At 33.0% G+C, this 27,432-nt stretch overlaps 1 protein-coding gene across 1 annotated transcript in view; it reads right to left on the reverse strand.

Moving 5' to 3' along the window:
* Positions 1 to 27,432, reverse strand: part of LOC147078188 (uncharacterized) — a 1,208,676-nt gene that overhangs the window by 643,836 nt on the left and 537,408 nt on the right. The window contains exon 2 of the mRNA XM_085961301.1: positions 26,605 to 26,644. The gene's annotated coding sequence lies outside the window, so the exon portion shown is untranslated. The remainder of the gene's footprint in view (positions 1 to 26,604; positions 26,645 to 27,432) is intronic.

Genomic DNA, 27,432 nt, shown 5'->3' on the forward strand with positions numbered 1-27,432 from the left:
TCAGATTTAAAAATCAATGTCTAGGTTTGTTAAAACCAACCTCTATGAAAAAGTAATTACAAAGTTGAATCATATTTGATTATGATTTTTGAAAAGCTTATTAATTAATAAAACTATTCCAAATCTTTTCTTGGGTTTACACATTAAAATAGTGCGTATATTAATTAAGTCAATAATTAAAATGAATTATTAAACTTATGAAGAAAACATTTGTCATAGAATCAATACATAATAAACAATGTAGGTACATATTGAAATGACAAACACCAATATGCATATCCATCTGAAGATATATCTTTGTTTTACGTATGTACTTTTTTCTCAAATATACTTTTGACAAACCTTTTTCATCTTGAATAGGTATATTCTCAATTGGTCAGTATATGTTATTTTATAATACAAAATCTTTTCACCGCGTAATAATAGCAGTTGTTAAAAAGAATGTACTATGTATGTAAGTAGAAACTATGACAAAGAAATAATTTACTGAAATTAGTTTTTAACAGTATTCCAACTGTTGGGAGTCACCGCTGAATTACGTGCGCAGTCAGATGACATGGGGATAGTACCTATATAGTATGGGGTAGAACATTTGGAAACCGCTAGTTTAGTGAAATAAATGTGTCCTGTTCTCTTCCGTAGGCTTTTGTTGCAATGAAAATGGGTCGGCGTATAACTAGCTCCACCGCATCGTGAATTGATTTATTATTTTTTACAACTCGTATGGGACAAAGCTATAAATTAACAAATATATTTATAACTGGGTTATACTAAGCACCCTGTAAGCTTTGAACTGTAAGAAAACTGGTTCAAAGGAAAAGTGAGTAGGAAGAAGTTTGGCGCCATGAATAATCACAGATCTGAAAAATTCTATAACACATTTGAACCGGAGATGAGATCTTGCAACTTAAAACTGGACCCATTCATGTATATTATATAATATGTTTTCAATGTTCTTAGTGGAAAGACATGGTATTAAGAAATTATTATGTAACAGTTCATTTTAATAAAAAATAGTTATAATTATTATTTTTTAACACACCCACGGTGGCCGCGCGGCTTAAGCGTTGGACTATAACGCCGTGGGTCCCAGGTTCGAATCCTGGCGCTGGCATGTACACATTTTGTTTTTCAATTTGTGTGTGTCAGGGTATGGACCTAATAGGTTGAGCAAGTGGCTGACATCCATTTCTCGTAAAAAAACAAAATCTGTTAATACAAACGTCTACTCTGTGGAGGCCCATAATATGATCCTATTAGGATCGGACATGGTCAAAAAAATGTACTATTTTCACATTTATTGTATTAACTCCGAGACCAGTTTCGCTCTTAAGATATTTTGGCCGATGGAAGGGTTATATTAAGGCCCCGTCCATAGTAGGCGCGTTCGGCGGAGCGTTGTATAACCGTATAAAAAAGACATTGTCTACGAACATTTTCACACACGGTTATACGTTTGAGTTGCGCGCGCCGCTCGACGCTCCGCCGAACGCACCTATGCTGGACGAGCACTTGTGGTATTCCTTTCTTAATAATAATCAACACACAATAAGCCACAATGGAATATTTAACTAAGTAACTATAATATTCTAGCAGTTAAACCTAGCCGTATTCGTTGATATAAAATTATACCTATATAGAACAATGTCAAACAAAGAAAAAAAATGTACATATTAGTATACATAATAATATATATCATGTATATTGTATATAACAATGTAAATTTTCTAATTGCGATTTTAAGCAGGCGACACTGGTTCTGGTTATTAATATTTAATATAGATATTATATATTTTGTTTAATTTGATTTCATACTACCGATACATTCGCGTAAAATTTGGAAATAAGAATTAGATGGAAATAGACAATACAATGAAATTAATTAATTTAATTTATTCACTTACTTAGTATTATCTTTTTCAAATCAATGTAAAAATATATAACAAGTGTAACTCTGGAACGTTTTGAGTTGAAACTTTACAATAATTATGTGTCACTAACTAAAAAAAGGTTGAAAAACACTAGTATAATATAGTAAAGAAATATATATATATATATGTTACGTCGAATGTGCGAAATTAACTATCACATGAAATGGGCAAAATTTTGTCTAACTCATGTAATAGTCAATCCTGTTGCCTTATCCATGAATTAGGTAAATTATCTGCCGAGTGCGTGAATTCGCCAGGGTATGGAATTCTTAAACTGTCAACATGACAGTAGAAAAAGTAAATTTAATACGGATGGTTTTATTAGTTATAATTGGACATAATATAATATTATTATTATTAGGTTAGGTTAGGTTAGGTTTTGTAAATCTGAATTCAACTGAATGTCCATTTTGAGGTTAGCTAACAAGTGCAACAAACTATCACAAACAAACAATCGACCATTGCACGATTGATACCCAGCACGAAACAAATCGCGAAAATACCTTTTAATAAAATTCTTCCGTTATCATTAGGTGTTCCAATCCCGGGATCCCGAATCCCGGGATTTATAAACATAATCCCGGGATTTCGGGATTGATTTTTTTATCATTTTTTATGGAAAATAAAATAAAAGCGAAAATATAAAAAATACTTTTAATAAAAAATAACTACATTAGAAATAAACTGAATTTGAATGAAGTTTGATTTATTTGGTTGAGGTTGCCGTTTCATTTTATTTTTTCACATGAATTATTAAAAATGGAATGATTGGAAAAAACAATGCTTCGCACTTTTCACAAAGTAATTCCACCATGATATCATACGTTTTACGGCAGTTTAATATTTGTCTGACTTATTAGATTTATGAAGCGGAAAGGCCATAAGTACGCCATGATTATTTTGGTTTACTATTTTAAATCTCGCTAATCCATTCATAAAGTCTTTACTATCAGAAACAACAATCTCCTATTAAATTCATTGTTATTATATAAATTACAATATTATTTACTCCGTTAAACTTGTGTATTTCCAAGATTGAACGTATACAATATTAACAATAAATGTCTTAAATAGTATAAATTATACTAGATTTATTTTTGACCGATTTTATCAACGTTATTTGTAAATATAATTTTTTTATATTAACAATGGAAAAAATGCCAATCCCGGGACCAGTCCCGGGATCCCGGAATTGTCAAATTGTAATCCCGAAATCCCGGGATCAGAATTTTGAATGTATACAATATTAACAATAAATGTCTTAAATAGTATAAATTATACTAGATTTATTTTTGACCGATTTTATCAATGTTATTTGTAAATATAAAAATTTTATATTGACAATGGAAAAAATGCCAATCCCGGGATCCCGGGATTGTCAAATTGTAATCCCGAAATCCCGGGATCAGAATTTTGGCTCGGGATTGGATTCCCTAGTTATCATAGATATCTAGATTTTTATGGGCATAGTAAATGGATATGAACGTCATTGTAGTTATTGATTGGTATATTTTTATATAATCAATGACATTTGACACATTTGGTTAGTTTGATTAGTTGTAAAAAACACCACCTGAGCGCGACCATCTATTTTGACCAATGCATGAGCATTTGACACATTTGGTTTAGTTGCAAAAAACACCACCGTAGCGCTACTATCTAATATCGTCTTTGTTCTGGCAGAACACACTAACTGGAGAATATTAGTTTTGAGTAATTTGACTTTGAAGTTGTTAAAATGGTATATCATGTGAGTTTATTAAGTAATCGTAAAAAGGATGACTTTAAAATAAAGACTGTTTATTTATTAAGAAGGTTTCTAGACGGTAAAGTTTGAAATAAGGAACATTTTGGTATAACTAACTCAATATGTAATTTTTTCGAATTAGTGTCTTCTGCCAGAACAGTGACGATATGTCCAATGCATGAACTAGGCAGAAAAATTACTGCCGCACTTGGCAGATATTTTGCCTAATTCATGAATAAGGCAACGGGCTTGCATTTTTCATGATTTAGGCAAATTTTTGCCCATTTCATATAATAATCAATTTCGCACATTCGGCGTAACGTATATATATATATATATATATATATATATACATATTTTCTCTTACATCTGCTATGGCCTAGGTTTGTTGTTTGAAAACTTAGAATTTTCTTATGTTTTGTATATTATAAAAACACACGATAAATGTATTTTAAATATTATAATCGTAACACATTCCGTAGAAAAGCACATGATATAAGTATTGTAGGTATGAAGCATACATTATACATCGTTTATCTTAAGAGGAATGTAAACGATTATTGCACATTATTCTCTTTATAAGACATTTCTGTCACGCGACAGTGTAATATTGTTAGCAAGAAAAAGCGTTTTATTATATTGTCATGATATTAAACGGCTGTCACTTGCGATAATATTGCCTTACAAGCCGGCGATATAACGCGTCACTGTGCGGTTACGCGCAGCGCCCGTGATGTGACATGTCGCCACGATGTTACAAATGACGCCTCACGGTGCAGCGTAATTGGAGCAGAAAATATTTTTTCGCTCAAAAGAGAAATGCGAAGCAATCAATCAAACCTAAACTTTGATAACACTATGCGATAAACCGTGCGAAGTTTATCTTGGTCGCAACAAGACGTCTGCAACAACATACGAAACCTTTTCAACGCGACAACGTAAAAAAGCTTATTTCTGTGCCATATCCGTTACGCGAGAACGCCGATGATGTTGGTCATTTATTTTCTGTAACATCGTGAGTTCAAAACAGCTTCGTAGATTTTTGAGCCAGGCTTACCGAAAATCTTTTCTTGAACAATATACAATCGAACTTGATTATAACGATCACGGAAATATCGAGATCTCGGATGTAATTCGTTGACATTTTAGAAAAACTGTGTGTCGATCGTTTAAAAACAACATTTTCGACCCTAAGCAATAAAATCCGACCGGGCAGTTAACTAGACCGATGCCGCCGGGATCGGATTACGTTTATGACACTAGTTAGGTGTCTAAATACCTCATTGGTGTTTTCGCCGACAACATTGAAAAAGTATCCACGCATATGGTTGAAATTGCATGTAAAAAAAACTTTGTGAAATCAGTCGGTACCTACCAGCGCCGGCGGCTCAGCACTTCATTACAATAAACAACTTATTTTGTTCTATATGTTCTATGCTTAAATATAACGTGGCGCAAATAATGCTAATAACGAGCAAATTCAGTCGGTCTCATCTTCCTCGTAATAATCAAGTTCGACTCTACAATACAGAAGTTGAATTCCTAATTTTGTCTTCTTTGATTATTTCTTTTACTTTCTTTATCCTCGACACCATGCGTTGTTGTTTTCCCAACGGATATGAATCGCGTGCCAGTACATCCTCATTTTACACGTTAAAAAGATATAAATATTCAATTCTTCCATGGCTAGCCCAGTCGCATATGCATCAACAATCAACAGATTGAGGATAGCCATCAGAGATATCTTCACTGTATTTACCGTCGTTAAGAAAGGTTTGGTGAACCAGTAGCCATGAAATGAGAGATATATTTCCTTGTACATTGATACGTATAATGAGCTGCCGGGTTACATACATTTAACTTTCTATAATTTGGCCGAAGTATGTAGGTTAGTTTTAATGTCATGAAAAACATCTTCGGATTCATTTTAGGGCTTCAACATTAGACATTTTACAAAATGATAAACGATTTTACTATTTTAAACATTATCTCATAGCATGTTCCTCAAACACGGTTTCTCCCGATCTACCCTACATACGAAGATGAACATACCCCACAAGTAAATTCATAAAATCTGCTTTTATCAAATTGGTTAACTTTATATTTACCGTTTTTAATTTGTAGATTTTTAAATTAAAAAAAATAGTAATAAAAAGTGTTTTACATTATAATATAATTTAATTTAAATAAAAATAAATAAATGCAAGGGGTACCTTCTATGTCCGTTATGATTCCTAAAACGTTGATGAGTGGAACAAACAATACTATCATCCACTTTGATTAAAACACATTCATTAAAACATATCGCTTGATACTGAAAGTGACATCTTCGAGGAGGAACCTCCGAAAAGTCAAGGAAAGAAGGAGAAAGAATACGCGGTGGAACCCCAAAAATCTATTAGGATAACAAACAACTATGAAATTTTCTATAGTTTAAATATATAGTATATACGCTTTCTACTTTAAATATTGAGACAGATCTATCAATATTAATTAAATTTTAATGTTATTAACTATTTCTCTTATTCAACGAATAATTCACAAGATTGTAAGACGGTACCGTTATAATTAATTATTGAACATACATAATTCTGAAAACACTCATGAGAAAATATTTTTTGAAGAAAAAAGTAAGACACCCGGCAGGAATCGAACATGCATCTCTTGGGTTACATTATATTAGTTAGCATACAAACTTCCAACTGTCTGATTTCACTGATACACGGACACGTATGGATGCTTGTTGAAAAGAAAAAATATCCTGTATTAAATTACTAAAAAAATTAATACATGTTGTTGTTTTTATTATCGTGTTTATAAAAAACTTTACCCTTAAAAAGAAGCTTTCAGCAGATTGATTGACAGCGTTTCCATATAAGATACAAGCACAGCATTATGTGCGAGCGCCGGAGCATTCACGACATACGGCCTAGTATCGTGCGTTGTACACTGACGTGAAATAAAACGGCTGTACATAGAGGCTGTCAATGCGTGTAAGGGCGGATGATCTGTTCTACGCCGTAGAGGGTCTACGGCGAAATACGTTACGCAAAGAGAACAGAGAACGTTTTTGCTACGGATGAAAGATCGAATTGCGAATATTATATTATAATAGAGATATTTTAAATGATGGAAAATAAATGTCATTTATAGCTCTGAAAATAAATATTGCCTTTTAATCTATTCTAGATTATTTTATAGCCCATTTCGTCATTCGAATATTTCAATTATTATTATGTAGTATTATTGAAATATCGACATAGCTATGCTATGTCGTTAATAACTTAGCTGTCGTTTATGATTTGGCGATCGATGTACGACTAACGTTTGACGAAAACTGAGAAACAGGAAAAAGGGTATGAGGTGATTAATACAAGGTGGAGGGGATAAAAGGTTAACAATGAGTCAGATTTCGAATTCGAAAGCGCTGAAGAAATCAGAATTGTCGACTTAATTTAGTAGTCTATATTGTAAGCTAGCCCATGTAATCAATTATTAAATAAATTATCATAAGGCAGTCTTATTTACAAACGATATGTATTTAAATAGGAAACGACACCGCGCACATATTAAATCGTATATATATATAACCATTTACCACACATATATATTTACTCGATTCATTAGCGAAGAGCGTCGCCTGAAATTTCGTCTTCCTACTTTACATATTATAATGATATACAAAATATACAAAGTGCGTCGGGATCCCGCGTTTATTTAATGTATGTAAACTTGACTACGAGATAATCAGATAAAGTGATTAGATATGCTTTTGCGATTTAGAACTACCTCCACTGGAAAATTATTCTATATTTATATAACCGCGAAAATAAATTAAATCGTTTAATAACTTAGATCCCGGGATTTCCCTATATATCAATAAAAACGGCGAAAATCATATACATAACTATATGCAGCAACCAGTATTGATCACAAAAGAAACCAGTGTCTGACATGTCGTTAAAAGAACTTAAAAATACTGGACAAATACAGTCAAACTGTAAGTAGTTTACAGGATTCCACAAGGCCGTCGTAAAACCTGTTAGATCAACGAACTCACCAAGTTCTGGTGACGTACATAGCAGCAAATAACCAAGAGCCGGGAGAAGTGGAAAAAATAAAGGGATCTGGGAAGGGGAAGGGAGGGAAGCTAGTGATGATGTTGACATTAACATATTCTCGCTGAAAAATATTTAATAAATGTTAATACATTTCGCTATAAATAAACCAATAATTTTTAAATTATATTTTTCACGTAAGTATACGATAATTCATTCTGATTTTAATTAAATAATAATTCTAACTTACGATGAGATAAAGAGATGAAAGATATAAATGGGGTATTAGAAGAACAATATGTATACTAAGTAAATACAGTATAAATAGGCCGGGATACTGAATTGTGAGTTACGGTCGCAGTGCTAGATATCGATTATTTTCAAATTCAATGGGGTAACCTGCTCGCAGTAAATAAAAAAATCTCTTATGTATTTCGTTCAAATCAATCAATGTATTTCAATATGAAACATTCATCATTTTCTACAAACAGTTTACCATATTGCACTAGAAGTATGAGCAATAATAATAATCCAAATGTATAGTTTCATGTTACGACCTGATATAGTGGGCCTTGCGAAGAAGCGAACATGGATAAGGAAGAATGAAGTAGGTATAACGGAACATTGCACCTTCTACGTTATAATCTCTAATACCCACATTTCTAAGAAATTTGATATGAATTGTTTACGTAATATTGTATGCACACAAATTGTCATATCTAAAACAAATAGAGATACAGTATTCACAAAAAAACGACAGACACTTAGTAAATATTTAACATTATTAGTGTTATATTTACATAAAATAAACAATATATTCATTTATGTTGAATGTAAAAAAAACCAATAACTCTACAATCTGTCGTGGATATAAGGCTAAGCAGACACATTTACAGGCATCTAACTTAACGTATATAATATATAAATGTATTTTTTTACATAAAATTATTAATATTGATATCAACCCAACATATAGGTGTTGATATATAGCCGTCTAATATAATAACATAACTAAATATTATAAGTAATAATATAAGAATATTATTACTACGGTTAACTACGGCACTGGCTGTCGTCCAATACTAAATACTAATTACAGTTAAATGTTCACTTGAGTGTCCGGCATGACATTAGTGTATAATCGAAGGTCTATTGTAACGGTCGCATAACAAAATGTAATCTATTACTCTGTATACTATTATTCATGAAGTTGATAATAATAAAGTTAATCATATGAAGAAAACCATGTTCATAATATAACATCCTCTAAACGATCCATTATCCCAACATGGTAGCAGAACGTGGTTATAATAGTATTGTTGGTTCAAATATATAACAAGTGCAACGTGGTTTAAAACGTAAAACCAGTGCTCCGTAAATTGTACCGCGGGTTCACGGTAACAATAATACAAGTGCGATCACAGCGGATCAGAAAACCGACCGCTTTATTAAGTGAAACGCAGTGGTGGCGTAAGGCTGCAAAATAATTCAATAAAAAAAAAAATAATAAATAAAATTATTATTACGAAAATGGCAAATCTAACGAAGATCACAGAGGTAAATATACCAATCTTCGAAGGAAGGAATTACAACAGCTGGAAATACAGATTGCTGAACATTCTAGAATACAACGAGTGTCAAGCGCCAGCAATCCGAACAATGGAAACAACAGAAAAATATGCGGAATGGAAAAAACTAGATTTAAAAGCCAAAACCATTCTAATTAGTGCAGTTTCCGATAGCCAATTAGAATTTATCAAGAACTGCGACACGACATTGACAATGCTGAAAAAACTAGATGAAATACACTCAACGAAATCAACGCCGATGCAGATAATCTGCAGGTCAAAAATCGAGGAAATTAAAATGAAAAACTATGCAACTGTCGATGATTTCTTCTTAGACTTTCAGAAAACCTGCAATGAATATATAAATGCAGGTGGTACTCTTCAACAAGAAGAGCAGATAAGATATTTAATAAAGGCACTACCGTTAAGCTATAGTGCGATAGGTGATTTCATTGACATAGTTCCGGCGGAAAAACAAACAATGGAATATGTCAAATCGAAAATCAAGGAAAAAAGCCTAACAAACACGGAAAATCCACAAAAGACGAATGTAAGCACATTCAATACAAAAACAAAAACAAAAGCCCTGTGCTATATATGTAATAAGCAAGGACACAAGCAGCAACAGTGTTGGTTCGCAAATCAAACCGACAATCTACAGCAGGGATATGGGCCCAGCACCAGAAACAGCGGCAATACATCACAACAGCCGACGAACAAAAACAATTACGAGAAATTTGGATATCACAGAGGCAGAGGCACCAGATACCAGCGAGGCGGCAGCCGAGGCAGAGGCATCGAGCAGCAGCAACAACAACAAAACTTGAAGACGTGGGCTCTTCAAGTTAATCATCATAAACTCAGTGCAAACAGTGAAGAAACAAGTGAGAGTGAAATAAAGTGGCTACTCGATAGCGGGTGCACAGATCACCTAGTGAAAAGCGATAAGTTCTATTCAAGTTGCGTTGAGCTTAAAGAGCCAATCGACGTAAACCTACCCGACGGAAAAAAGTTGCGAGCAACAAAAGTGGGAAATATTGTAAGTTACTTTAAAAACCATAACAATGTTGAGCCAGTAGAACTAAAAAACGTCTATTTAGTAGAAGGTTTAAAGAAAAATCTGTTAAGTTTTTCAAAAATAACACAAAATTGCACAATAGTAGCGCGCGATTCAAACGCCAAAATCTTTGATAAAAAAACCAGAAACCTTATAGCAGTGGCTAATAAAATAAATGATTTATACTACATGACTAGCTGTGTAAAAAATCCTAAAGATTCAAGCAAGATTAGTACATACAATGATTATCCAAATGAAGCCTTCACAAATACAACGAGATTAACAAAAAAGGAAAAGTGGCATCGTGCGTTAGGCCATGTAAACTTTAGATATCTAGAAAAAATAGTAAAAGATAAGTTACTTGATGGACTACCAGACCATCTTGAAAAACAAGAAATGAAATGCGCGACATGTATTGAAAGTAAAATGGCAAATTTACCTTTTGAAAATCATCGCGCGAAAACAACAGCAATAAACGAAATAATACACACCGATCTAAACGGTCCGCACAATATTGTGGGCTATAAAGGTGAAAAATATTTTTTGACTGTCATAGACGATTACAGCAAATGTGCAAAAATTTATTGTATAAAAAATAAATCAGAAACGGCCGAGTGTCTCAAAAATCACATTAACTTTGTAGAGAATAAATTCGGGAAATCAATAAAAAGATTGCAATGCGATAAGGGGACCGAATATTTAAATCGAGAAATATACGAATTTGCAAACAAAAAGGGAATCGAAATTTTACCATGTCCGACAAACGTACACGAACTCAATGGAGTCGCTGAACGTTATAACAGATCAGCAATGGACATAGCAAGATGTTTAATTAAAGAGGCGCGCATAAGTAAAATTTATTGGCCCGAGGCAATAAATACAGTTGCCTATTTAAAAAATCGAACTATCGCAAATACGTGCGAGAATAAAACGCCTTATGAAATATTTTTCGGGGTTAAGCCGAAAGCCAAACATTTAAAAATTTATGGCTCAAGAGTTTTTGTCCGAATTCCGGAAATAAACAGAAAAAAATGGGACGATAAGTCACAAATCGGAGTACTCGTAGGATATACACATTTCGGGTACCGAGTTTTGGTTAAAAATAAGGTGATCGAGGCAAGACATGTGCAGGTTATCGAAAAAGGTACAAGACTAATATGCCTAGAAAATCAGACTAATGAAAACACTTTCGACGGAAATAACGAATCACAAAACCGTGTAAACATTGATCTAAATGAGCAGGGCTCGGAGATCGAATTGAGCGAAAGTGAAAATGAGCGTAAAAATGATAATGATAATGAAGTATTTGTTGAAAATGAACAGGCGAGCGAATCGGTCAAAGTTAAAACTAGACGAGTATCCGCACGCGAAAAAAAGACAGTTGAGCGTTACGGAAATCCTATAGCTCACTGTATATACGTTAATTACATAAACGCAAATGCGCCAAGTACATATGAGGAAGCTTTAACCTCAAAAGACTCTGACCATTGGCGAGCGGCGATGGATTCAGAAATTAACTGTCTAAATAAAAACAAAACATGGTGTCTAGTCGAAAAGCCGACTGATAAGAAAATAATCGATGTTAAATGGATATTTAAAAGAAAGAGCGATGATACATACAAAGCGCGTCTAGTAGTACGCGGCTTTCAACAAAGAGAACACTTGGAAAACGTTTATTCCCCCGTGGGAAAAATGTTAACTTTTAAAATTCTTGTGAGTTATTGCACAACGAATAATCTCTTCATTGACCAGATGGACGTTGAGACCGCATTTCTCAATGGACCAGTTAAAAGCGAAGTTTATATTTACCAGCCAAAAGGCTATCAAAAGGAAAAAAATAAAGTCTGCAAACTAGAGAAAGCGTTATATGGTTTGCGAGAAAGTCCACTTGCGTGGTACGAAACATTTGATGAATATGTAAAAAAATTAGATTTCAAGAGAAGCGAATACGATAATTGTCTTTATGTAAAAACCGAAAATAAGGAATCAATATATCTCCTGGTATTCGTAGACGATCTGTTGATCTGTGGGAAAGACAAATTAAAAATTGACTTAATTAAGAAAAGTTTAATGAAAAGATTTACGATGAAAGACCTTAATGAGGTTAAAAGTTATATAGGCATCGATATTGATTACAATAAAGATCAAAACAACATGAAGCTAAGCCAGACAAAATATATCGAATCATTAGCCTCTAAATATCAGTTAGAAAATTCTAAACTATACGAAACTCCAATGGAGACAAACCTAAAAATCGATCAAGCGAGCGAAACAGATGAATCAATAAAATACAGAAACTTGATCGGCGAACTTTTATACATAAGCTCAGGCACTAGACCTGATATCGCGTACAGCGTTAATTACTTAAGCCGTTTTCAAAACTGCTACGACAAAACCCATTACAAGTATGCGATGCGAATTCTAAAATACTTATTAAAGACCAAAGATCTAAAATTAAGATATGACAAAAACGAAAAGAACGATAAAATTGATTGTTACGTCGACTCGGACTATGCGGGCGACAATATAGACAGAAAATCGACGAGCGGTTATGCTATTCGACTAAACGGAAATTTAATTTTTTGGAAGTCAAAAAAAACAAAATGTGGTTACAAAATGCTCCACTTTCGCGGAATATATAGCACTGTCAGAAGCAGTCACAGAAATTTTATTTGTGAGAAATATATGTAACGAAAGTTTTGATTTAAAAGTAAATACACCAATCAAAATTCACGAGGACAATAGCGGAGCGGTCGCTATTGCAAAGTTTGGAAATTTTACAAAAAACTCTAAACACATTGAAATTCAATTTCATTATGTAAACGAACATTACCAAAACAAGACGCTTGACATAGTAAAAGTTGATTCAAAAAATAATATAGCGGACATCTTTACCAAAGCATTGGATAAAACGAGCTTCCTGGAAAATCGTCAAAGACTGAAGTTAATCTAGTGTACAGATACAAAAGTAATTAAACGGCTAAGAGGCGTGTTGATATATAGCCGTCTAATATAATAACATAACTAAATATTATAAGTAATAATATAAGAATATTATTACTACGGTTAACTACGGCACTGGCTGTCGTCCAATACTAAATACTAATTACAGTTAAATGTTCACTTGAGTGTCCGGCATGACATTAGTGTATAATCGAAGGTCTATTGTAACGGTCGCATAACAAAATGTAATCTATTACTCTGTATACTATTATTCATGAAGTTGATAATAATAAAGTTAATCATATGAAGAAAACCATGTTCATAATATAACATCCTCTAAACGATCCATTATCCCAACAATAGGTATTATTTGTTTTATGGCTGGAAACAAAACAAGTAGTTTTAGGAACAGGCGATATGTCCATTATTCCAATGAGAGATCTTTCAAACCCAACCGAAACTTACCCGACTTACGTAGCATAGCTTATCACTAACACAGTTATTTCGAGTAATTATATTACTTAAAGACGTATGTCACAGGTTTCACACTGACAATGGCCCTACGTACCACTGAATACCGAGAGGGGAGAAGGCAAGCCGTGCAAGGGTATCAGATGACCAAATCACCTGAGTCACGTTCGTTGCTCATTCATGAGATCCCGAAGAAGAAGAAGGCATCAGTAATACCAAAAAATGTAAGCATTCAATCTAGATTTTCTGTGAAATATAACTACCCCAAGTACGGTTTGTGTTTGGCTCAAACGATTGCACCCTAACCACGGAATTGGCCTACGCAAAATTTATACCGTACAAAAACCATTTAAATAAACGATTCACTATTTCAAAAGGGAAGTAATTAAAAACCCTCAACTGCAAACATTAGAGAAACATCGAAGAGAAAATACGAAAGGATCTTAAATGTGATCGAGAAAAAAAAACAGATCCTTACCAGAAAAAAGAGATCGCTTAATAAAAATAAATCTAGATTTTCACGGAGTCGAAATGCCGATGAGCCATCCATTAAGTCAATTACTATCGGTGTGAGTCGGGCTTAATGTGTGCCAATTTCGAATTAGTTATTGGATGAGAAGGGTCTCTATTATTGAAAAGATTCGGAATTTTAAGACGCTTAGTAGGAGCCATAAATACCGAATTCTTACGTTTGATTTTTATTTTCTATTCGGGTTTTTATATCGGTGTTGATATATCTTTTATATTCAACGTATGTCATAAAAATAATACGTCATATTACCTATACATTATGAAGAACACACGTACTTCACGCGAACATTTGTTTTTATTGTATCACGTTTTCACTTCGATATCTTCACATTCCGGGGACCTTTCAATATTTTCATATATTTTTAACGAAATACACAGAACCAAAGATATCGTAATATTTTAACAATAATAATTAATATTTCACAATTTTCTTGTCATCTGCTAAATAAACATAGACATTCTCAAAGTTTTAATGCTACAGAAAAAAGTAATATATGCACACGTAATGTGCAGTATTTTTCGCAATACATAATCGTCCGGACGAGATATAGTTTCAACAGGATGGCCCTGCGTGCTATATGGCAACCACAACCACCAACTTATTGAAATCAAAATTTGGCGATAAATTGATTTGAGAAATTTACCTGTCAATTGGCCTCCACGGACATGCGATTTGAAAGTTCATTATTATTTCCTGTGAGGCTACGTGAAGTCACTGATATTTAGGTACCTAATGATAAATTAGCAACAATTGAGTCAACAGTATGTGTGTGTTATTCGCGATATACATGCAGCACTGCTCGAAAAAGTGGCACAAAATTGGTCGTCCAAACAGCCGCGGTGGCCATATGCCTGAAATTATTTTCAAACGTTAATGTACTATTGATGTTTCAAATTTTAAAAAAATCTTGTCTGTTTAGTGGAAGACAGTGGCAAATTTTGAAAATAGCCGATATACTGGATTATTTAGGTTACAATTCTTGAGTTAATGAATTCTTGCGTAAATTGGCTATGAAAATTGCAGCTGTTCCCGCCTGGCTTCCAATAAACAGATGAGTACCTACTAGAGGTGAGTTGGAAATACTGTCATCAGTTTGTGTACTCAAGTTTCGGATGAAACTACCCATACTTAGTACGTGTGGCCCAATAAACTTTTAGGTTTTAGGCCGATGTTTCAAATACTAATATGGAGTTAAGTTTTAGTTCCAGTTTAGTATGAGACTTATGTCGCATACGCACGCCAACCGCTCTATATAGTATTCCAAATACTAGTAAGTATTTTGGAACAAGTTTTGATACTAAGTATTTTTTTTATACTGGTAGTAAGTATACTTAGTCTTCAAAATCGACCAGTTTTCCCACCTCTAGTACCTACCTACCAAAAATGTTTAAAAGTAATGTTCTGTGTTATTTTTTACAATTTTAAGTTTTATCAGGTTTAAAAAAACAATTTTAGTCACAATGATGTTTAGTAATGACTACATTATACCGTGTCTAAATCTCTACAATGCCTATTTTTATTACCAATTAATTTAATATCCAATGTTGGGTTATATAAACCCTATACATCTGCTGATCAATGCATTAGCCCAAACCAAACTTTTATATTGGTACCACACTTTCTAATTTTGTGAAAATTATTTATACTTTATAGCTTCGATGTACAATTTCATATAAGCGGGTTTTCGTCAGCAAGTGTGGTAAAATGTATTGACTCAAAAAATGCATTCCTATCTGAACAAAATTGTGTTATCTTACATTTTACTATCATATATTCTTATCTTGGTACATAGATAAGATACATAGTAATCGGTATTGGCTATACACAAGTAACCAGAGCTTCCCAACCGGAGTGCCGATTAGGATATGTTGTTAATTAATGCTTCGACCAAAAACGTCGAAAAATTCGTTGTAACCAGCATTAAAAATATTTTTAGCGTTAATTTCCATCACGCGTGGACAAGCTATTTTACCTAGATTTATGAGTAACTGACGTATTCTCTTAGGCGATAGAGAGTATCTGAAGTGTATCTCAAAATTCGCACTATTTTCAATGGCGGTTTATAAAATGATAATAATATGTTCACGTATTATGTATTTTGTTTACTTATATAATAAAATGATAATAGACGTTAGTATACACACGCCATAACAATATAATTGTGGATCATGCGTGTCGATTTGCATTTTTTGTAAGATTACATTGTTGTACAAAACAATATATAACATAATATGTCGTGATAATTTTATAATTCATATAGTTAACCGTGACTCGAAATAGATTGAGCAGCACTTATGTAAACGCCAAATGAAAGTTCATATCCACAATTCTTAACGGTTTATGGTAGATAATGACTTAGGTATATCAAATGTAATATAAAATATTTATCATAAAATAATTTGAAAATATAAAAAAGTTACGTAATTTATCAGTCACCTATGTTAAAAAGTGTCACTGTAGTATCCCGATATTAAGATATTTGATAGTAATTTGCGAATAAAGTTTCAATCAAAATATCTATTAGAAATTATTAGGTATACGTAAACGACGCTGTCATAGAACAATGGGGACTAGGGAATCCAATCCCGAGCCAAAATTCTGATCCCGGGATTACAATTTGACAATCCCGGGATTGAATTTTTTTTCCATTGTTAGTATAAATTTTTCATATTTACAAATAACATTGACGAAATCGGTCAAAAATAAATCTGGTATAATTTATACTATTTAAGACATTTATTGTTAATATCGTATACGTTCAATCTTGGAAATACATAAGTTTAATGGAGTAAATAATATTGTAATATAAATAATAATGTGAATTTAATATGAGATTTCTGTTTCTGATAGTAAAGACTTAATGGATGGGTTAGCGAGATTTAAAATAATAAAGGAAATCATGGTGTACTTTTTCACTTCATAAATCTAATTAGTCAGCCAAATATGAAACTGCCGTAAAACGTATGAGATCATGGTGGAATTACTTTGTTAATAGTGCGAAGCATTGTTTTTTTCGAAGCTTTCTCATTTTTATTAATTTATGTGAAAAAATAAAATGAATCGGCAACTTACACATGGGTATAAATTAAAGTTCATTGAAACTCAGTTTATTTCTAATGTAGTTATTTGTTATTAAAAGTATTTTTTCTGTTATATATTCGTTTTTATTTTATTTTCTATAAAAATTGATAAAAAAAACTAATCCCGAAACTTTCGGGATTATGTTTATCAATCCCGGGATTCATAGGTATCGAAAATAGCTCGGGATCCCGGGATTGAAATCCCTAATGGGGATTAATGAAAAAGATACTACAAATAGCAAATACCCACACCATGTATGGGCAATTGGAATGTCATTAAATATAACCATAATGTTTCCAACATACATTTGGCTTAGCAATCTCGATATACTTAATAAGATTATTCCAATATGTGTCCACCTAGGAAAAGTTTTACTAAATTAAGCAATCACACTGATAGAGGGTGAGTGACCGTAATCCTACGACGAAACGGTTTATACTTCCAGAAAGTACATTCGTGATAAGTATGCTAGGGAAAAATGTTTCTATTATTGACCGCCTCTAAAATTAGCAAACTTCTAAATTGTTCCGGTGGGTCCGATTCCGGTTTGACAGGGATGCCTGCTACTGTGCTCTGCGGTCTACCCATCTCACTCGCGCTAGGGGAGACAGGGATAAAATGGAGCAAGGGGGACCGTTGGACTGTAAACTTTTTTAGGTTAGCAATGTTAACAACACGTCTATTTTCGTACACATGTCCGCATTTTTTTCATTTGTCCTATTTCGCGGGGAAACAGAGGTTTGTTTTACGAAGGTAAGTGGGCATAGTGTTTTAGGTACGTTACGACTCAAGTTAATTTCATTTATAAGTTACTATTATTTTAGTTGAGTTTGTGTAATAAAAAAATATAACCAAATTCGACCCCAATACATTTATAATAATATAAGTACTTACATTTAAAAATATTGCTTATACTTGCTTTTCCCTCCACCACCCGCCACGTCTCCACACCCGTTATGCAGGCGTATACCGTGGCGTAACGAACGATAGGCGCTCTTCAAATTTGTGCCGAAAGTGTCCCAGGAGCAACTTCCCAAGACCTTGGTTGGCGTGCACTAGAGTGTGCGTGATCCCTACTTCCATCTAATGTATTACGGTCAATTCTCGATGAGAAAAGAACTCGCTCGCCGTAAAATGCGGCAAACTTTTTAAAATCTGAGAATTTTTCCCTCGTAGATACTTTATATATTGATATTGCTTATACTAAGGACGATCCAAATACACATTACAATTAGACGAGGATTTAAAGTACAAAAACCGATAGCCAATGGAGCTCAATTTTGAAAATCGCTTCAGAGAGTATTTTATAAGAACCATTAGTTAAAATTTGTCGCAATTAAGAACGGCGCCTTTAGGATTGTGGTTAATGTGCACGGGTGCGAAACCCAAGAAATTCAGGTGCAATGTCGGCGGGCGGGATGTCTTAGTTTGTTTTTTCTATTGGTTATGTTATAGGATAGGTAATACATTTTTTCAAAAGTGTTTTTAAAATTACGTATATTCAAAGAATACTATATATATTATTTAAAGTGTACCTAGGTAAAACGATTGTTATGGTAATGTCAAAGCCACTTACATAAAATTTTAAATATTTCAGATTTTATCGGAAAACTTCATGAGAATAAAAGCAGACAAAAATATTTTCGTTCCACGATTTTTTTTACAACGATAATAATAAAATTCCCATTCAACATATCGATCCAGTGATTTTTTGCCTTTGCCCCAGTATACGAATAGTATAATAGATTGTGAGCATGCAAATTGGTATTGAAATTAAGCAGCATGAAACGCCCAATTATACCGCCGACTATAATACAATGCGAATGAATTATATTATATGTGTACGTCAGTGGCGAAAGGTGACTTTTTGAAAGAGGTAGGCTGTGGGAGTAACCATGCTTGTCATATATATTTGCGGGAAATAAAAAGATAACCCAATATTACTACTGATGAATCTCGACCATGTCCGATCCTGATAGGATCATATGGGCCTCGCCTCCACAGAGTGGAGGTTTGTATTGACAGATTTTTGTTTTTTACGAGAAATGGATGTCAGCCACTTGCTCAACCTATTAGGTCCATACCCTGACACACACAAATTGAAAAACAATACGAATACTTGCCAGTCTCAGGATTCGAGCCTGGGACCCACGGCTTTATAGTCCAACGCTTATGCCGCGCGGCCACCGTGGGCGTTAATGAATAGGTACGATAAAACGAATAAATTTCAAAAGCTTAATTGGTTTGTTATAATTAGTTCATAAAAATAAGCAATTAGTTTGAATTACTTATGTATTTTCCTAAACATTTATAAACGTAACATACGCTCAAAATATATTACCTATCATCTATGAAAATATCCGTTGTTGTATTATATTACATAATTATTATGTTCCATAACAATTTATAATTTAACCCGTAAAACTAGACATTTTAAAATACTTCTATATTTAAAACACAGACTTAGGTAGGTACAATATCAGATATCTAAATTGTCTAATGAGTGAACTAATAAATAAATAAAAATGTCACACACTTTCGTAACGGTGTGCGCGCGCAACTCTCAATTTCACTCTCGACCAAAGGCCCCAAAAGAAGTATAATTTCAATAAGTGAAACAAAGGGTTAAATTTATTAACACCTCATTTGCAAACGATATTTTAATAATTTAAATGATAGATTTTTTGACGTCATTGTTGTCATGTGAAAAAAGGTCTCATTCGTATAAAAAATATTAGACCTTTCTCATACTTTGTGCCATATTAAATTGGCATCCAAATGTGGAAAAGTTATTAAGTAATCATTTTACAAATACATATTATTAGGTATAAAATAAAACATTTTGAACAAAATGCATATTTTATTTTGTTATCTAGCAGATACGACATTGTTTACTGATACAAAAATACACGCCACAGGCTACATAATAATATTATGTTTACACAAATCTTGAATACAATAAGATCTTAAAGAGATTAAAATTAATTAAAACGAAACCAACATAAATGCTTATGTCAAATCATATAAGAGCAATGCATAATATGTAGATACATAGAAGATGTTTTCTAAAATATATGTATCATACAATCTTGGTACCAATATCACTGGTTATAATAAAATTATAATATAATGTTAGTAATTCCCTTATATATTCCATTGAAAAGGTGACTTTAAGTTAATTCTGATCAAATTTGTATCATAGAGATAATTTTAAAACGGTTACTTCGATGACAACAATAGTATTTAATAATTTCACGTGGCTCCAAATATCACAGCTGGTATAATAAAATTAGACACCTGTAAATGTCAATAGTACCTACTACTTGCAATCATATCTTATGGAAGTGATTTTAATATAAGGGTTAGCGAGAATCGAGAATACGAAATTGTAAAATATTGTCAATGAATCAGATGAAAGTTTTGTTTAGATTAAATTGAAGAATGAATATATTTCTCAAATAGTTTGAAAATACGAAGTAAAAAAGCGTAGATAGAAAACGGCTTTAATATGGCAGATGGGTACAATGGATTGCCATTTTTTTAAGACACGATTTTTTGGATGTTTTTGTTTCGTTGACTCCCAGTACCTATATGTGAATAAATTGAAGAGTGTAATAGTTATTGCGTAAAGTAAAAATTTCTAAGCGTGATAATATGAACGATAAAACAAATAACATAGATTTTTAATAAACCATTTCTTTTATTCAACGAATAATTTGCAAGATTTTGAGAATGTAAAATTCCATATTGAGCATACAAAACTTAAAAACACCTCAGATATATACCAGTACATACCCACTAGAAAAAAGCATATTTGAAAAAAAATACGTACAACCGTGCAATTATCCAATTATGCTACGAGCCTCCTATCTAATTACGACAATTTAAACTAGTAGGTCATGCATGAAATGCTTATCAAATTGCGTTATAATTCACTATAAAAGGCGCTAAAGATGTTGGGCTTTGTTTGCGTACTTCACGGGTCTTTTCGAATATTACGGTACTAAAAATTCTCTATAACTCCTTAGTTAGAAGCAGACTTGAGAGTGGGTCTGTCGTTAAGGCCCCGCATCAGTTGGAGTACGGCCTTATGGTGGAGAGAGTCCAAAGGAAATTTTTAAGACTCCTTTACTTTCGGCTGTATGGATATTATCCGTGGCTCTATCTGACTGATTTTCTCTTAGGGATGCTTACATACTGCAGCTTAAAAATTTTCCGACCATGTCCGATCCTAATAGGATCATATGGGCCTCCACAGAGTTGAGGTTTGTGTATTAACAGATTTTGTTTTTTAGAAATGGATGTCAGCCACTTGCTCAACCTATTAGGTCCATACCCTGACTCACACACGAATTGAAAAACAATATGTGTACCTATTTGCCAGACCCAGGATTCGAACCTGCCATTCTTGGTGGTGTTGGCTGGTGTGTCTCTGATAATTACCTTAGTAATCGAGGGCATCCGTTGTTTGTTCTCCCACAGTGCAGAACTAACCTGACATTAGTAATGCCAATTGGGAGGGCAGTAACCATGTAATAAAATCGCTTCGGATATTGATATATTCCACTTACGTGAGAGTGAATTTAGGTGGACGTTGTTTTTTAAGTTTTTAATATAGTGTCTATAAAAGTTCTGCTTCCATCTACTTTTATTTTGTTACTTATTTAATTTATTTTCTTATTTTATTTCTTATTTTATTACTTATTCTCTGTATTTTTATTTTTAAAAATTATTTACACTTATTTTATGTCATGTCGTGAACGCTTTGAATTTATAATTTGTTATGTCCATTATATGTAAAATAAATATATTTGATTTGATTTGATTTGACTATCGGTTTTTGTGTATTAATTCAATTGTCGTAAATTGAAGGCTCGTGGCATAATTGGAAAATGCACGGTTGACGCGATACCAGTGGTTATACGGGTTCAAATCCTGTCGAGCATCGATTTTTTTTCAAATATGATTTTTTTCAGTGTATTATGTATGTTCAAATACCATAGAACTTAATCCACAAGTTTTAATAACGATCAGGACCGGTATCATCCGCTTAGATGGATAATGTCAACCGTCGACTGGATATGAATACCTAACAGCGATTATGAATGCTCAAAATAGCACATAATATACTGAATACCAATGTATTACATGCAGGCCAGACAGGTAAATTTCGACCTGTAGCAGCGAATCGTATATTATTTTACAGCATAATACGAGTAGACATGCGTGTGATTAATAAATCAGGCTTTTACTATAATTGAAACATGGCCTCTAATACGTATTAATAAAATTACGTATCTACTAACAACACCTAGTAAAAAAAACTGTCTGAACGAAAATAACAATCTACTACTAAGAACTGCTGTTATTAATACTTTAATCTGATAAAATCTATAAGAAAAACTGACCTTAAAAAAATGTTAGAAAAAGTGAACGTGAGTAAGTACTTAGAGAATATATTTTTCATCTAGCCTGTAACGACTGAACTGCCGCCGCCGAAAAGATTAATTACATTAAGATAAATTCTTAGAGGTTGTAATTATTTAAGGTTTTCGTTTTCACTTGGACAGCTCTGAAATGAATTATATTTTCGGTAAAAATGTAAAAATTGCACGAGGGTCATGCGCACGCCTGCCCAGTCCGCCGACCTCCCGCTGGTGACGTACAATATTTCCAAAACGGAAACACAAAAAAGATCTTTGATAAACTCAAATACGGTTAAAGCCTTGTTTCTCAAACGTGCTCCACGTGGTAATAGAATTTTTTTAATGTGTAGGTTTATTTTTAAAATTTAATATTTGACCACAGCAACTCGATCAATAATTCAAGTCTCCCCCACAATATTGGATCTATGTTACATTGTGGCAGTCTTTTACTAAAAAAAATGCAACAATGATCTACATCACATTGGCCATGTTGTTTTGGCATATTTATTTTTTTGATCTAGCAACATTAAATCACTTGTTTTTGAACCGTTATGTAGGCCTCCCTACAATAATGATCTATACATCTGTCAAAATGGAGGGTGACACGAGAGTTTTTGTTAACCATGCGGTTGCAAAAAGACTTCACAAACAAAAATTCACATGGAACATTGGAAGAGGAATTAAAATAAGTGATTAAGGAATTCAGGAGAGGCCTTTGAATTATAAATAGTTTCGGTACAAGTCGGTTATGGGGAAGCCAGGCCACGCTAATTTTATTGTCTTAGCCGATTTTGGTAAAATTCATGAATGAAAACCTAACCTAACCTAAACAAACAAATAATCCAGTATATCAGCTATTTTCAACATGTGTTTGCCGCTGGCTTCCACATAACCTACTTGTACCATAATTTCTTTTCAAGAAAATAGTTTTATTTGATTATCACTCAAAATGCCGAAAAAATGAGAAAAAATTCGATCATTATTGAGTGGAAGGTTTTAATTATTATACAGATGGATAGCTATTTTTTTAATGAACGTATTATTAACAAAATTTAAGAATGGTACATTCATTATAGGAATATACCTTCACTCAAACCATAAAACTAATCACCATTATAAACGAAATTTGAGAAGTGCTTCAGTTGCATGACCACTAGTGAATTTAATCATAATGAAGAAGGGATTGGAAACCCACAATGGATGCAGGTTCGATTCCAGCCCGACACAATATTTTTTTTCAAATGGGTATGTTTCAAAATTATGTATGAAGATGCAATTAGATACTAACTAACCGCGTTATTGAAGATAATTCAGATTTACAATGACATTGCGGACCAATAATTGTGTATCTGCGCATCTATTCTATACACAAGACTGCTTTCGGCCTTTGCGGCAGCTAAATAGGATAGGAAAGTATCGAAATATTAACAATTATTGTAACAATTACAATAAGTTAGCTGTCTGAACTGTCAAAACTGTCTATCTCGGTCTAAAATTTATAACAGCCAAGAGAGGTGCTGTTAAAACATAGCACTTATATTATTATAATTTAATTATTATAATTGTTACAATAAGTGTTAATAATTCGATACTTTCGTACACTAATAAGCTGCCGTAAAGGCCGAAAGCAGTCGTGTGTATAGAATAGATGCGCTGATTCACATTTTATTAAAATTGCAAAATTAAAGCCAATAATTAGATGAGACTTTTCCAATTCTGAACAATATTTCAAACATAAAGTAAAAATAAATAGGTATATCTGTGCAGCCAACATTTAATGAATCATCAATTAATTTGTCATGCAGCAGTGAATCGAACCAACCTGATAATGATAATAATAGTAAACACAATGTGTTACTTTAAACTAAAACATGAAAGCACACAGTCCTACTTGACAATACAGTAAGTCATAACTTTTGAGTTAGTGCAGAAAGCTTTTGAATTAGTTTGAGAATCACCGAGCAAATGTTAAAGTGACTTATGTCATAATGTAGAGTCTTAAGCATTAATGGAAAAAGTTTTAACTCGAAGAGGGTCTTCACTGACAGATTTGGTTTTTTCCCTTTAGGCACACCGAGTAAATAATATTACATTTACGAGTATGTTGATTTCCAAGTTGTGTTTAGTCGATTTACTAGAATCATATTAAATAAATTTATTGAAAAATCGATTTCATCTTTTCGATTATGTACGTTTCTTTTACGTATCCCTTTAGATATATAATATTATCATCTTCTCAATATTACAAGTAGGTAATATATATTCGATATTGAGATTATGCAGGTACCATATTGGAATATGGTATAATGCTGTAATCTTTCGAATTACAAATTTCAATATGAGGTTGGGAGCGTTTTAAGACAGCATACATAGGTTACCACATAAAACCATGCATTTAATACATATTAATAATTAATAACAATCAGGACTTGGCTTCATATAATTTGACTTCTACGTAGGACATTATCAACTGTAATAGATTTTTGTGTGAGCCGGCTCTCACGTCTACACTCGCCCGTCTGCCGCACAACCATAAATCAAACGTTCCAAGAACGTCGATCCGGTATCGCATATGAAGACCGCGCACATCTACCTAGAGATAGTCGCACGTAATCTTCGAAACGTATAGATATTCAGCTGCGGCGATCGGCGAGCCGGTATAAGAATGACCAATTCGTAGGTGTTTGTATGCATCCTGGCGTCTTCGACTCTCAGCCCGAGAAGCGTGTAACTTGTCGATTGCAACAGCAGATATTTTTTTTTCAAATTAAATAGTCGCATCCGTCCAATCTGCGGAGCTCCATTTGGAAACATGTGTTTTGTGAATAACGATGACGTCATATCGACGTATTCGACAAGTTGCAGACGAGATGAGTTTTGATGTGACTTGACTTGACTTGAGATAATCCTCGGTTTCGGGGCACCCGGGTAATCCCACATCCCCTTCATCTGTATTTTTATCTGAATTATAGGATTGTGTGAATTTACGTGTGCGATTTTAATCTTAATTTCCCGGTTCTTGAGGAGGACCGGGAGGGGTTTATACCTTTAATGCAAGGGTGTGTGAGAGCCGGCTAAAATGTATGTATGTAAACGCCGTTCTAAGTATATCAAATTTGTGCATATATAGGTAGGTACTAAAAAGAGAGAGAACATTACAATGTTGCTTCCTAGATGGAACATTTGGGCCTAAATTGGGAGGTTATATTAATAGATTTTTAACGAGAAATTGTTATTAGCCGTTTGCCAAACCGGGTGTTTGCACTAGATGTAACACATATTAAACAAAAACAAAATGCATTTTTTGTCAAGTAGCGACCCGTGGCTTTAGAGACAACCGATCTGCCAACCAGAGCACCGAAGATGTAAAAATTATTAAACATTAATCAATTATTATATTAGTAAAATTTCGTGTAAACAAGGATGACAATGATTTGTTTAGTATCAATTGACAATGCCCATCTAATATTAAACGTACTAAATCAATCCTGATCATTATCGAAGTATACAATATAATATATTATTTTGTACTTAGATTACGTTGTGATATAACCTACTTTTTGTGGGCCTTCATTGAAGGCGTAGGCAGGTTCATAATAACAGCGAAATGAGGGTAAATTTTGAGTTGTCAAACCTGGATCGAAATTGGTATAGATAATAATTGAAATGTTTGATTGTTAAATTTATGTCATAACAGCACGTATATATAACCATTAGACATATTTATATTAAGCAAAAAACACTTAATGCGATAAAATATCTTTTTAAAATCTTCGTAAAATATAAATACCTCTTATATCCAAATGAATGCCAGTAGCAGCATTAGTTATCTGCAACCAAATAAAAAACCTTATTAATAAAACGTTGAATATGAAATTAAATAAACAATGAAAGGAATAACTAAACAAACACACAAACATAGTATTTATAGTAGGTAGGTAATAAAATGTATCAAGCCTAAAAAATATATCGATGCTATTATACATTGTTAAATCTTGGTTAATTTTTTTAACTTACCCATAACTCATGAAAAATTGAAACACCTACTAGACGTATATTTAATATGGGTTAGGTTAGGTTAGGTAATCGTATAAAGCAACCACAAGATCGGACACAACGGAGAGAGATGAAATACACATTTGTCCAGCGGTGGACTACGAAAGAAGATTTAATACATTGACACTTTCACTAGTTTCAATGTGTGTTACTTCGGATAACTATTTGAAAAATTACTTCGGATATTGCTATATTCCACTTGAGTGAGAGTGTGCTAACTTCATTTATTTTAAAAAACGTGTTTAACCCACTTCGTGCACTGTTCACTGTAAAATACTAAACTAAAATAGTAAAATTAACTAAAATAGTAAATAATAAAATTAAAAACTAAAATAAATTTGTAATAGGTACTTATTTAAAATTCACAAAAAAAAATATAACGGTTTTTATTAAAATCATGACAAATAATTGATAACCGCGATAAAGCGTCGACCAACACATTTGTACTGAATGAACAAAATATAAGTTAAAATATATACCTATGCAGTAGATAATAATGTCACTCCGATTAAGTTATCGTGTACAAATATACCTTATCTCAAAATTGTATTAATACATATAG

The sequence above is a fragment of the Rhyacophila brunnea genome, unplaced genomic scaffold (genome assembly GCF_057557595.1).
Source record: "Rhyacophila brunnea isolate RB1 unplaced genomic scaffold, BYU_Rbru_1.0 scaffold_12, whole genome shotgun sequence".
In the NCBI taxonomy this organism is placed as follows: Eukaryota; Metazoa; Arthropoda; class Insecta; order Trichoptera; family Rhyacophilidae; genus Rhyacophila; species Rhyacophila brunnea.